This window comes from Fringilla coelebs (genome assembly GCF_963513975.1).
Source record: "Fringilla coelebs genome assembly, chromosome: 25".
Taxonomy (NCBI): Eukaryota; Metazoa; Chordata; class Aves; order Passeriformes; family Fringillidae; genus Fringilla; species Fringilla coelebs.
In genome coordinates, this window is record NC_140051.1 from 5,628,778 (window position 1) to 5,642,164 (window position 13,387).

At 46.9% G+C, this 13,387-nt stretch overlaps 1 protein-coding gene across 1 annotated transcript in view; it reads right to left on the reverse strand.

Annotated features, from left to right (window-relative positions):
- Positions 1 to 13,387, reverse strand: part of PKNOX2 (PBX/knotted 1 homeobox 2) — a 100,252-nt gene that overhangs the window by 41,513 nt on the left and 45,352 nt on the right. The window contains exons 2-4 of the mRNA XM_084221394.1: positions 11,298 to 11,363; positions 1,718 to 1,865; positions 1,333 to 1,402 (exon numbers count right to left, since the gene is read on the reverse strand). The gene's annotated coding sequence lies outside the window, so the exon portion shown is untranslated. The remainder of the gene's footprint in view (positions 1 to 1,332; positions 1,403 to 1,717; positions 1,866 to 11,297; positions 11,364 to 13,387) is intronic.

Consider the following 13,387-nt stretch of genomic DNA (forward strand, 5'->3'; position numbering starts at 1 on the left):
TTCCCAGATGGATTTTTGGGGTTCCCAGGTATATTTCTGGGGTTTTGGGATGGATTTTTGGGGTTCCCAGGTGTATTTTTGGGGTTCTGGGATGGATTTTTGGGGGTTCCCAGGTATATTTTGGGGGTTCTGGGATGGATTTTTGGAGTTCCCAGATGGATGTTTTGGGTTCCCAGGTGTATTTCTGGGGTTCTGGGATGGATTTTGGGGGTTCCCAGGTATATTTTGGGGGTTCTGGGATGGATTTTTGGGGTTCCCAGGTGTATTTTGGGGTCCCCAGGTGTATTTTTGGGGTTCCCAGGTGTATTTTTGGGGTTCCCAGATGGATTTTTGGGGTTCCCAGGTGTATTTCTGGGGTTCTGGGATGGATTTTTAGAATTCCCAGGTGTATTTCTGGGGTTCTGGGATGGATTTTTGGGGTTCCCAGGTGTATTTTTGGGGTTCTGGGATGGATTTTTGGGATCCCCTTGCCATTTTTGGGGTTCCAGGTGCACGGGGAGCAGGATCTGCTCCTCTAGGAGAGCTTTGGGACTTTCACAGGAGGCAAGACTCCAAAGGCTCAAAGAAAAGATGCTTTGCTGGGCCATGGACCAAATGAAGAGTTTGGGTTTTTCCCTGAGAAGCCCCCACCTAAATATAACCAGTTTAAAGTGAAACCAGCCACTTTTGCAGCATATTTACCCAAATTGAGGGGGCCACTCCCATTTTCTGTGCCCAAAGATTTCTCTTTGCTCCTCCAGGAGGGTTTTATTTTCTGTGTCACTTGCTGGGTGCCCTGGTTTTGGCACGGATCAAGCACATTTGTCACTCTGTCAAGCCCTAATTTTAGTGATCAGGGTTGACTAGAGGACTGTGAAACCCTTGGTTTCATGTATATCTTATTTTAAGCTCTGCATTTCATTTATTTTTAGTTGGTGACCATTTCTTTGCACCCTACTGCTGGCTGTGCCAAAAATTTTGCAGTGATAACAACCTATATTTCAGAGTATTTTCACAAAAATATATATGTGTTTTTCTCCAGGCTGCTTATGCCTTGTAGGGCTCTTAACAATATGTTATCTACACTTGAGCTTTAAAACAAGACTCCCTGCACAGACTGATTTCTTAAAAATAAAAATAAAAAGAAAATAAAAGTGTAATTCAGCTCTGAAATGCTCACTGCATTTAGGGAAGGGTTAAAACAATTTAAATTATATCAACAGAAAACAGCAGAAATTCCTCCAAATAAACCACACCAAGATCATGACTCACCACATCCTGCTCAATTAATGAACATAATTGCACAATTAATACATTATATTATTTAAATAATATAAAGCAAAGCAGCCTTACTGTTAGGGGGTGCTCAGGGAGCCCTGGAAGTGTCCTCCCACTGCCCCAAAAAATGGGTAGGGATCACAGCCTGGGAAAGCAAAAATGAAATATTTTAACATTGAGAGAAAATGATGAAATAAGAAAGTGAAATATTAAGCAAAGGATGAAGGTCTGCACTGGGAAAGTGCAGTGGCAGTGGAGCCATGGATGGCAAGCCTCTCTTAATGGTTTTTTTTTTCTGGAGGATGATGGGGAAAATAGGAGAAATTGAGGAAAACAGAGGGGGAATATCCCCTGGAGATGAAAGCAGGACTGATGTCTGAGTTAGGTCAGGGGTTTTCCCCATCAGGTTTGAACATCTCCAAAAAAGGACAAAAATCAATCAGATTTTTAGAGGTCGAACCGAGATGTGTCCAGCGAACGAAGGCTCCTGGCTGGGCTGGGCACAGGGGGTGGAGGCCAAGGTGGTCCTGTCCCCTCCTTTTCCACTCCTGGTGGGTGCTGAAAGCTCCTCACAGGATCACACTGAGGGGTGCTGCTGCAATCCAGCTCTGGAAAGGAGAAAAAAGGAAAAAAGGAATGAAACAGCACTGATGGCTGGCTGTGCCCCCTTTTCATGCTGGTAGTTGGCATTTCCCTGGTTAATTATAATATTTCCTGGGTAGTTATAATGAAATTATAATAGCTATTTCCTGTAAAATAGAATATTTTATAATATTTGGCATTTCCCTGGTTAATTATAATATTTTTATATTATTTAAAACACCTTTTATAATAAAGGTGGTTTTGTACTTGGGCTCACACAGAGTGAACTGGGGAACAGCCTCCAAAATGGGGGAGCCACTGGACAAGGAAAAGTCCATCCATATGTCAGAGGTGATTTTGTAGCTGCCCTTTGTGGGACTGGGATTTCTGGGCCCATCTCAGCAGCTTCAGTGGAAAAACAAAGATGGGCTGAGCAAGGACCAGCACAGCCACCCACACTGGGGTGTTTGGTGTTTGACTGCAAAAAAAAAATAGGAATATGAGAGATAAAATTCACCAGATCTCTCCATACATAACAGCTCTAGGGAGCCCCTCAGACCTTCAACATCCATCTGCTGAATGTCCCTGATGGACATCACCCCCAGAGGTCACCTGAGATAAACATCACCTGAGACCTCCAGTACATGTCTGAATGGACATCACCCCCAGAGATCACCTGAGATAAACATCACCTGAGATAAATATCACCTGAGATAAACATCACCTGAGATCTCCAATTTTTGTCTGAATGTACATCACTCCCAGAGATCACCTCTGTGTCTATAAACATCACCTGAGATCTCCAATAAATGTCTGAATGTACATCACCCCCAGAGATCACCTGAGATAAACATCACCTGAGAAACCTGCACAGGACCTCCAAAGAGCTCCTCAGATACCCAAAATTCACCTGAGATGCCTCCCAACATGCACAGAACCTCCAAAGAGCTCCCCAGCTGCCCAAAATATACCTGAGATACCTGCACAGAACCTCCAGAGAGCTCCCCAGATACCCAAAATACACCTGAGATGCCTCCCAACATGCACAGGACCTCCAAAGAGCTCCTCACATGCCCAAAATACACCTGAGATACCCGCACAGAACCTCTGGAGAGCTCCTCAGATACCCAAAATACACCTGAGATACCTGCACAGGACCTCCAAAGAGCTCCTCAGATACCCAAAATATACCTGAGATGCCTCCCAACATGCAGAGAACCTCCAAAGAGATCCTCAGATGCCCAATACATACCTGAGATACCTGCACAGAACCTCTGGAGAGCTCCTCAGATACCCAATGTACACCTGAGATGCCTCCCAACATGCACAGAACCTCCAAAGAGCTCCTCAAATACCCAAAATACACCTGAGATACCTGCACAGAACCTCCAGAGAGCTCCTTAGATGCCCAAAACATACCTGAGATACCTGCACAGAACCTTTGGAGAGCTCCTCAGATGCCCAATGTACACCTGACATGCCTTCCAACCTGTACAGAACCTCCAAAGAGCTCCTCAGATACCCAAAATACACCTGAGATACCTGCACAGGACCTCCAGAGAGCTCCTCAGATACCCAAAATACACCTGAGATGCCTCCCAACATGCACAGAACCTCCAAAGAGCTCCTCAAATACCCAAAATTCACCTGAGATACCTGCACAGAACCTCTGGAGAGCTCCCCAGCTGCCCAAAATACACCTGAGATACCTGCACAGAACCTCCAAAGAGCTCCTCAGATATCCAAAATACACCTGAGATACCTGTACAGAACCTCCAGAGAGCTCCTTAGATGCCCAAAACATACCTGAGATATCTGCACAGAACCTCTGGAGAGCTCCTCAGATGCCCAAAATACACCTGAGATGCCTCCCAACATGCACAGGACCTCCAAAGAGCTCCTCAGCTGCCCAAAATACACCTGAGATGCCTCCCAACCTGCACAGAACCTCCAAAGAGCTCCTCAGATACCCAAAATACACCTAAGATACTGCACAGAACCTCCAAAAAGCTCCTCAGCTGCTCAAAATACACCTGAGATGCCTCCCAACATGCAAAGAACTTCCAAAGAGCTCCTCAGCTGCCCAGTACATACCTGAGACACCTCCCAACCTGCACAGAACCCCCAAAGAGCTCCTCAGGTCCCCCCACCCACCCCAGGGATGCAGCTCTGCTCCCCATCACCTGCAGAGAGCCGTGTCTGTGAGGTGAGGCCAGACAGGAGATCCATGGGAACTGCTTCCCCTGGTTCTAACTGCACCCCAAACCCCTGGCAAGAACAAGGGGTGCAGTTTGGTGCCTCCAGGGCAGGTGTCCATCATCTCCCCCAGGTCCAAAGGAGCTCCAAGGGGAAGCTTGCATTCCTGGAAAGGTCATTGCCCAGGGAGAGACGTGGAAACAACTGGAACATTTCAGGGCAAAGCACAGCAGAAAGCTCCAAATGTGGAAAATTGGGTGGAAGAGACAGAAGGTCAAGGTGCCTCTTGACTTCTCAGGCCAGTGTAGGTCCAGCCAAGAGATACAGAGACCTCATCTGCTCAGAGGGGCCTGAGTCCCAAACTCTTCCACCGCAACAGCAGGTGAAATATTAAAGTTATTTATGGCAAAGAATTAATGCTCATGCCTTGGAGGAGCATGAATGGGCTGATGCCAAATACATATCACCAATTTGGACTTGATTTTCATTGGATTTGTCCTGACATCACGATGGAAAAGCTCGTGTTTTGCACCAGCCCTTCATCCTTAAAGACTTTTTTTATCCTACAGGAAAGACTTTTGCCATCTGGGCTCGCTGTGTGAACAAAACACACAGGCTGGAGGAGAAGGAGCAGAAATAAGGCTCTGTCAGTGTTAAAAGAGCTCTGACAGACACCCTTGGAGGTGGCTGGCCTGAGACCTTGGGTGCTGCATGCATTTGGGACAAAACCACCGTGCACCTTCTGCAGGAATGCTGCCGGTTTTGTCCCCATCACGAGGAACACGAAGAGCCAGCCCCACCAGGGACATCTCCCTGAACACCCCTGCAGAGGAAGAGAAGTCTTTTTGAGCACTTTTAGCAACTTCAAAAGGCATCCTTTGAAGTTGAGCAAAGGCCTTTGAAGTCCTCCTGGTGCGAGGGGGAGCGGAGGAGATGCCTCCTCCAAGATGCTCCACCACCGGCAATGCGAGGATCCACGGCGTCCCAGGGCTGCTCATGCTTGTGCTCAGCAGCTGCCCCAGGTCATGAATGAGACACCATTTCTGACAAGTCATCAATCCCCACAAATGCCCTAAATCCTGATTTTTGGCCTGAACAGCATCCAGCAGCAGATTTGGGAGTTCAGGATCTTGGGACAGCAGCCTCTACCCCGGCTGCAAAAAGCCAAGGGCATCCCTCTTAACAAGTTCTAATGAAGTGTAAGGGAATGCTAATAAAGCTGACATTTAGCAAAAGAAAATTCAGGATTTTTGCAAAAAAGTGTAGGATTTGAAAGCAAGAAGGCTTTTCCCAGCATGTCACTTTGTTTCTTCCAGTGTGAGCAGACCGTGCTGCTTCCAGCCTCATCGTGTCAGTGCTGTTTAATTGGGACCATCATGTTTTAATAAATTTAATGCCAGCTCCTCTGACTTAGAAGGAAACCACAAATGCTGAAATCCCCAGTAATGCTGGGTTCTGTTGAATTATTTTTGTACCCCACACTATGCCCAGCAGCAAGCTCTGCTGGCCCCAGACTCCACACCCCTGGGGACAACCAGAGACCCTGTAGGTGTGAAAATCAGTGAAATGCAGAAATCAAAGCTCAAGTTTCAGTTAACCCTTTAAGGAGCTCCAAGGGATGATCATGACTCCCCAAATACTTGGCTACACCTGCTGCCATCTGCCAGGAGGACTTTTGAGATAAAAACCTTTGGTGTGTTGGGCTTTTCCCCACACAGTGCAATTTCCCTCCAGCCTCTGGATAAGGGCTGGGGCCGGGTGTTGGGGATGCTGAAGCAAAGAAGAATATAATATTTTCATTTCAGAAGTTAAACTGGTGATGCAGAAACCCTACTCTTTCTCAGAGAAAGATCTGAGACATGCCCAAATATTTTTGTATTTCTACAAAAGCAAAGCTGCTTTGAGGCCAAACACAGTTGGGAGAGACACATCTGCTGGCAGAGCCCTGATGTAGAGGGTTCACATTTACCCAAACGGGGCATGTAGAGAAATATTGGCCATCCCCACCCCAGACACGTGCATGTGAACACATCTGGATCCAGGGAACAAAAGCAGCCTCTCTCCACTGTGCTGATAAATAATGGAAAGGCAAAGTGCCCTGCAGAAGCAGCACCATACTGTTCGGCCTCGGGCGAGACGGAGGAAAATTCGGTGCCCATGAGGTCTGGAACAGTGGGATTAATAACACATCAATTTTAATGCACGGTGCCTTGTGAGGTTTTTTTCCCCTTTTCCTTTTTTTTTTTTTCCCTCCCTGCTTCACAAACAGCAAAGTGAATGTTTGAGCATCTCAGTGGGGGGTTAATGAGGACTCTGATTAGTTATTCAGATTTGCCGATGCTGCCTACATCCATCCTCGGATGGGGGAGTAGCAGGAAAGGGTTTGCAGAAAAAGCTCTTAAAGATGACCTGCTTGGCTTTCACACCTCAGGGGGATGGAGGTTTTGGGGGGCTCACATTGTAGGGGTCCCCAACCCCAAAATCCTTGTGCCAGCTTTGAGATGAAAAAGTTTATTTTCTGTCATTTGCAGGGGATGCTGAAAGCTGCTGCACATTCAGCCATGCCAATTCCTGTCAAGTTTCTGAGGAAAACATTTGGATTTGTGGGATTTTTTTTCATGTGGAAAAAAAAAAATCTTGTGTGTCCTTAATAAAATTTCTGTGCAGTTCTGGTCAGAAGTATAAAACCAAAACCGACGGATGGATTCAAAAATGACTCCTGGATTCATGGATGCAAGGCTGCACAGATGCATGGATGAACACACATGATGAAAAGTGAAAAGACACCTGGATACATAGAGGCAAAGCTGGAAGAAAGGATGGATCACCCCTTAAGCCACCACTGGGCTGCAAAAATGCAACAACTGCTGCAGCATTTCCTCCAGCTTCCCATAAAAGTCCAACAGTGCTTTATGTCCCTGTGAAAAAGCAATGAGCTCACCTCCTTGCTCCTTGACCCAGAGGTATTTTAAGCAGGTTGAGCTCACATCAGTATTTTAAGGAGGTTGAACTGCTGGATTTTGGGGGTTTCTTTCCAGATTTAGGCTTTTGCTCTTCACCTGCATCAAAAATCAAAAGGGAACCTGAGAAAATAAATGGCAGGTTCCAAAATGATGCCACAAAAGGCCTGAAGGATGGAGCCAGGGAGGTGTTCCATGGCACTGCAAAGGGCCAATAAAGAAATTCAGGCATTATTTTAGGAGTCACTGTAGGATTTGTTATTTCTTCATCAAGAAATCTTGGAAGGATGAGCAGGAAGGTGAAGGCACTGTCTCAGTGATAAATTCATGCCAAAAATGAATGTCAGCACTGGATTCCTTTTTGGGTCCAGAGACCCAGAACTCTGGTGTTTGTGTCATTTCCCACAGCACCTGCCAGGATCTAAGGGGAGAGCCAAGCTGGAGTGATCCTGATTTCCCATCGAGGCACTCCATCCCAAACAGGCTCTTTTCCCAAGGACTGCCTCCATATGCTTTGTCTGGGTTTTAAACGGTGTGTTAATTGTTCTGAATTAACAGCTCCAGCTGGAGAAGCAAACAAGCAATTTGCAACCTAAGATAACACCCAACTTATCTCAAGTGATTTAAGTTGGGATTTTTTTTTTGTTTGTTTTGGGGTTTTTTTGGGGGGGTAGGGGTTTTTTCTGGGGTTTGGGGTTTTTTTGAGGGGATATCATGCCTTTGTGGTTGTGAATGCACTGTCCAGAGCCTGGCTGAAATCACTCAGTGCACCCAATCCATCAGGAGTGCCCATTGGCACATGGGCACAGGAGGAGGTGGGATGGCAGGACAAAGAGAAAAGATGAAAAATCTCTGCATTTCACTTTGCTTTAGAGACAGGAAAAATCTAATATATCCTCATCACTTCTGGGCAAACATCTGACTGCAGAAGAGCTAAGGATTGTTTTCTCCCCAGCACCTTTTATTTTCTATTACATGGAATCAGGGAATCCCAGAATGGTTTGGGTTAGAAGGAACCTTAAAACTCATCTTCTTCCAACTCCATTCCACTATCCCAGGCTGGTCTAAATCCCCATCCAGCCTGGCCTTGGACATTTCCAAGGATGGGGAAACCTGTGCCAGGGCCTCACCACCCTCACAGGGAAGAATTTCCATTTACAGCTTGTTTCAAAATATTCAAGCTCTCAAAAAAACCCAACAGCAAACTCTTTCAAGGTTTATCCCTTTGCCCTCTTTCATCTTTTTCCCTTTTGTTTTTTTTCATTTGCTGTTAGATAGAGGAAGGGAGAAGGAAAGACCATGATGATTATTTGCTTACAAGACTGGATCTTCAACATGGATGTATCAATTTATTTTTTTTTAATTATCATTTCAGCAATTTAAATCATTTCTAATCTCACTCAGGGTGTGGGATTCAAGGAGGAAAGTCCACCCCTCTCTCCCCCCCATTCCATGCCTGGTTTTAAAAGGAGCCAACGGTGCTGGCAGCACAACAGACTCCACAAGAAAAGATTTCTGTGATTATGACCAAGTGCCTGCTGCCAGATTGAGGGGAAACTTCTCTTGCTACCTGTCCTGGTTCCAGCCAGGAGAGGGTTAATTTCTGCAGTAGCTGGAGGGGGCACGGCCAGGACCCGGTTATTCTACACCCTTTTTTGGGGGGAGGGGCAGGAAAGGGACTCCCTTCCCAGCCGGAGCAGCTCCAGCTCAAGGTGAGCATTTCTGTCTGTGAATCTCTCTTTTTTTGGTTCCCTTTTGTTATCAACATTGTTGCTGTTACTGTTTGTTTCCTCATTCGGGTTTCCAGTAAATTGTTCTCATCTCAACCCATCTTTTGGATGATGATTTTTGCCTTTCTTGCCTCTAACTCTCCAGAAGGGGAGGAGGAAAGGGATCCAGTGAGTGGCAGCAGGGTTTGCAAAGTCTCAGTAGAAGAACTAATCTGGGGGGACCATTGCTAAACCATGACTCCACCACTAAACTGGGGGGACCATTCCTAAACCATGACTCCACCACTAAACTGGGGGGACCATTTCCAAACCATGACTCCACCACTAAACTGGGGGGACCATTTCCAAACCATGACTCTACCCCAGCCAAGACTGAGTTGGGAGTCAACGTCCATCAACCCCCAAAAGCTTTCCAAGATTGGGTCCTATCAGATGTCTGGGGTCATGGACCTCCAACATGGTCTTCTGCTGAAGTTGGTCTTTGTCTCCATTTTGTCTCCTTTTCCCAGAGGAAAAAAGGTCTGACTGTGCCCTGAAGACACGAAGAAGGAACATTAAGATGCAATGATGCCTCCTTCTCCAACAACCTCCAAATGCAGCCCCAGCTCGGTGGGACTCCCCAGACCCCCAGTGCCAAGCTGTGCTACCTGAGCACCTCCTGGCACGTGGATAAAGTAACAGGAGAAGCGATAAATCACTTTGGCACCTTCCCTGGGCATGGCAGCCCTCGATAAAAACCCAAAACTCAGGGGAGGGCGGGTGACACCGCACCGTTCCCAGCGCGTTCTGCTGCGCAGATTAATCCTTCTCGGTGGAGAATTACAATTAGGGCTTCGTCTTAAGGAGATATCAGCAATCAGATATCTTATCAAATGCCACCTCAATTATTCAAATAATCCCTGGCTCTTAGATTTGGGGGCTGTTTAGGGAAAGCAGTCCGATTAATGTGCTGACACTTCCCCATCACGTCCGACATCCTCAACTTCACGTCTGATTACGGAATTTGCATTCAATTTAATTTTTTTTCCATCTGGAGTAAATGAATAATCCGAGTACCTACCCCAGCCTTAATTACATTTGTTAAATTAAAAACCTGGGATGTGAGAAATTTAAATGCATGTAGCTCCGTGGCCAGACAAACCTGCACGTTCAACCTGCCGCAGCCCTGCCAGCTCCTGCTCCAATTTCTCTTCCTTCCCCACAGCCAGGCATCAAGGAAATTACAACTAGAAAACAAAAATTCTTTCTAAACGATGAAACAATAGATGATCTTTTGACATTTCCAGCGCTGTTTGCAAGGGAATGAGATAAAATGTAATAAATTCATATACTTCTGTGTGTTTCTTGGCTCCAGCAGCTAAAATTTCCATCTCTTTATGCAGGAGTCCTGGGGAGCAGAAATCCTTGATAATGCCAAACAATTCGACACTTTATTTTCTCTTTACTCCACACCATGCAAAACACAGGCTTCAAGCTGCCAGCTGCTGGGAGTGAAACCAGATGCCACATCCCTTTTCCATATGGAAACAGAAATCTCCCTGTCTGGGGGGGCCGTGTGCTCCCCTCAGTCCCAGCCCTCCCTGACCCCAGGGCTGCTACTGGCACACAGCAAAGGCTCCCTCCAACAGCAAAAAAAAACACTCTTTCAATGTGGAATTGTCATTTTCTATACTCAGCCTGGCTCAGGCCAGATTCTGGTACCATCAGACCCAGAGGACATCAAAAAAGATTCACCCCAAGCCACCATCACATTTCCTAATTTTAAAACAAAGAAGTAAACAGAGTAAAATGAGTAAGACCACAGGACTTGATCCATTTTTCAAAATAAACTTAGCAGAAGCTTGCTGAGTTTCCCTTCTTTTGGACATGATGAAATTTAAAAGGATGGAATTAATAGGTGGACATGAAGTGGTGATTAGAAAAGTGTCCAAATAATTAAAGAATAATTAAGCATTAAATGGGAGATAAAGCATTACCAGCTCAGACCATTTTAGGAGGAACACTTCACAGATTAATTGGAAATGGGAAATGTCAAATAAATAAATTTGGGCGTTGATCTAGATGTCAGCAGCAATGAAAACGCTGAGGAAAGTCTTTTCTCAACACTCACAAAGACTGAATTAAATAACTTCCATGTGAGTGAGTGCAATTACAGCAATCCCCCAGTTTGAGGCTTGTGAGACCAGTAATAAAATATGGTTAAAAATATTCAGGGAAAGCCACACTCAGGGAAAGTCAGACAGGTGAGAGTAGAATCAAAAACAGTTTTCCCTTTCCTCCCAGCATGCTTGCAGCTCAGACAACACTTCTGCATTCCCAGGTCCCTTCAGAGGGGTGTGACAGAGCATCCCCCCAGGCCCAGAGGCCATCAGGTCAGGCAACTCAGACCCAGCCTAATGGACCTGTGGTTCCTCATCCTTCCTGACTTTCTCCTGCTTTGTTTGAGTTAACAGTTATGGTTCCAGAGAAGAAAACATCATGTTTTAGCAATGAGGTTCCCAGCGAGGCTGTTTAAAAATTAATTAGTGCCATGCAACGTATTAACCATGAACAGCAATTTCAGCTTTTGTACCTTCTTCATTGCCTTCTACATGGTTGTTATTCCAGCTTTTCCACGGTCCTCCCAGCCAACCAGGACCTGCACAGAGCAGACCAAGGGAATTATTGGCTGTGTCTCCTGGAAATTCCCAATTCAACAGCAAACACACACCCCAACGTGATCCCTCTGAAGCTTTTAAATAAATTAGAGTCATATTTGCTGAGCTGGCTGGAAGGTTGGGAGCCTGCTCTGCTCACAGAGGTGCCCATCATCCCAAAACAGCAGCTGGCTGCCCAAGGACAGTCCCTGAGCACTGTGGGTGTTGTGGTGGGGAGGAGGTTGTGGGTCGTGGCTTCACCCAGGACGGAGGACAGAGCTCCTCCCTCCACGGGCAGACTCAGGGGGAGAGCACCCAAACCTGAAGATGGAGAACCTTCAAGGATGGAGGTCTGCCACCCCCAGATGTATCTGCCAGCCCCAAAGGTGAAGATTTTCCTCCAGACTCAAGGAAGATCCTCATATCCCAAAAATGGAGATGCGCTCCCAACTCTGTAAGTGAAGATGCTCAAGGATGGAGCTCCACAAAGTGCAAGGAAAAATCCACCTAATCCCAAGGCTGGGAATTCCCCCAGTCACAAGGAAAGGGATCTCCCAACCCTGCAGATGGAGGTCTCCAAAACCCAAGGACAGAGACCCACAAACTCCAATGACCGAGCTGCTAACCCTGAGTATGGGGATCCACCAACCCTGACAATGCAGACCCCCAGAACCCTGAGGACAGAGATCCTGCAGACCCCGAGGATGGGGATCCCCCCACCCAAGAATGGAGAGAGAAATCCCCTCCAGGACAAAGCCCCCCCAAACCTAAGGATGCAAACCCCACGGAGGGCAATCACCCCCTGGGACATCAGGGGCTGAAATCTGCACGGAGCAGAACCTGGGGCCATCACCCTGCTCTGGTCCCAAAATGCAACCCCAAATGAGGCAGCCCTGCGCTCCTTTGGCAGTGAGAGAGGCAGCAGGGAGCAAGGAACCTCGCTGCGTGCACTGCCTTCAGGTGGATCGCGGAGCTGAGGGGAAACTCGCTGGCACATCTGGAATATATTCATTTTATGGCATGTTTCATATCACAGACAGGTACTTTGAAGCAGTTAAGTAGTAGCAGGGCAGCACGTCCCCATGGGTGGGCTGTGGTTTGTGCTTTCAGCCCGAGCTGCACCAGCATGACAAAGGGGCTGGGGAGACAGAGCTGACGTTTTCCAAACACAGCTTTGTGCCTCTGGGGGCAAATCCAGCAAGAAATTAAAACCCAAAAGGCCAAAAAAAAAAAAAAAAAAAGAAGAAAAAGAAAAATAGAAAACAACCGCCACATCTAAGTGATGCTGATCCCCACATCAGGCTATTAACAGGCCCATCACAAATTGTAAATGACTCAGATAAATTAAATGGCTTAGCAACTGTGAGGAAAGGCCCTTCTGAAGATTCATTTGTTTTGCGGAAAAGAAATTATTGGGGAATTTAAAATCTTTTCCAGCAGCTTGACACAGGCACCCTGTCAAGCCCACATATTGCTGCTCATGCAGCCCTGGGAGCCAGTCAGCTCTGAAAGAAGTGAGAGAATCAGAGAATCCCAGACTGGCTCGGGTTGGAAGGCATCTTAAAGATTCTTCCTTTTCCCTGCGATTGGCAAAGACCCTTCCACTGTCCCAGGCTGCTCCCAGCCCTGTCCAGCCTGGCCTTGGACACTTCCAAGGATGGGGCAGCCACAGATGCCTCCCCACCCTCACAGGAACAATCTCTGATATCTAAAGCTCCCCTCTTTGAGTTCAGTGCCATTGGATGCTCTGAGCCTCCAGGAGCAGGGGGATGCAGGGATGCTCCTGCTGGGGAGCCACTGACGAGGCTGCAGCTCCTCCTAGAAAAACAAAGCCTCAGCCAGTGAGGAGGTCTGAAAATGGGATGATTTGACCCAAAACATCTCCATGCAGAGGGAAAGCTGGCAACTGAGCTGCAAGTAAAAAAGAAAGGGGGACAGTAACATGGGGCCAGAAGTTAGGGTTGCAACCCTGAGTGCAGCGATGCCAAAACCTGCAGTGATCCCCGAGGCCCAGAGAGCTGCAGTG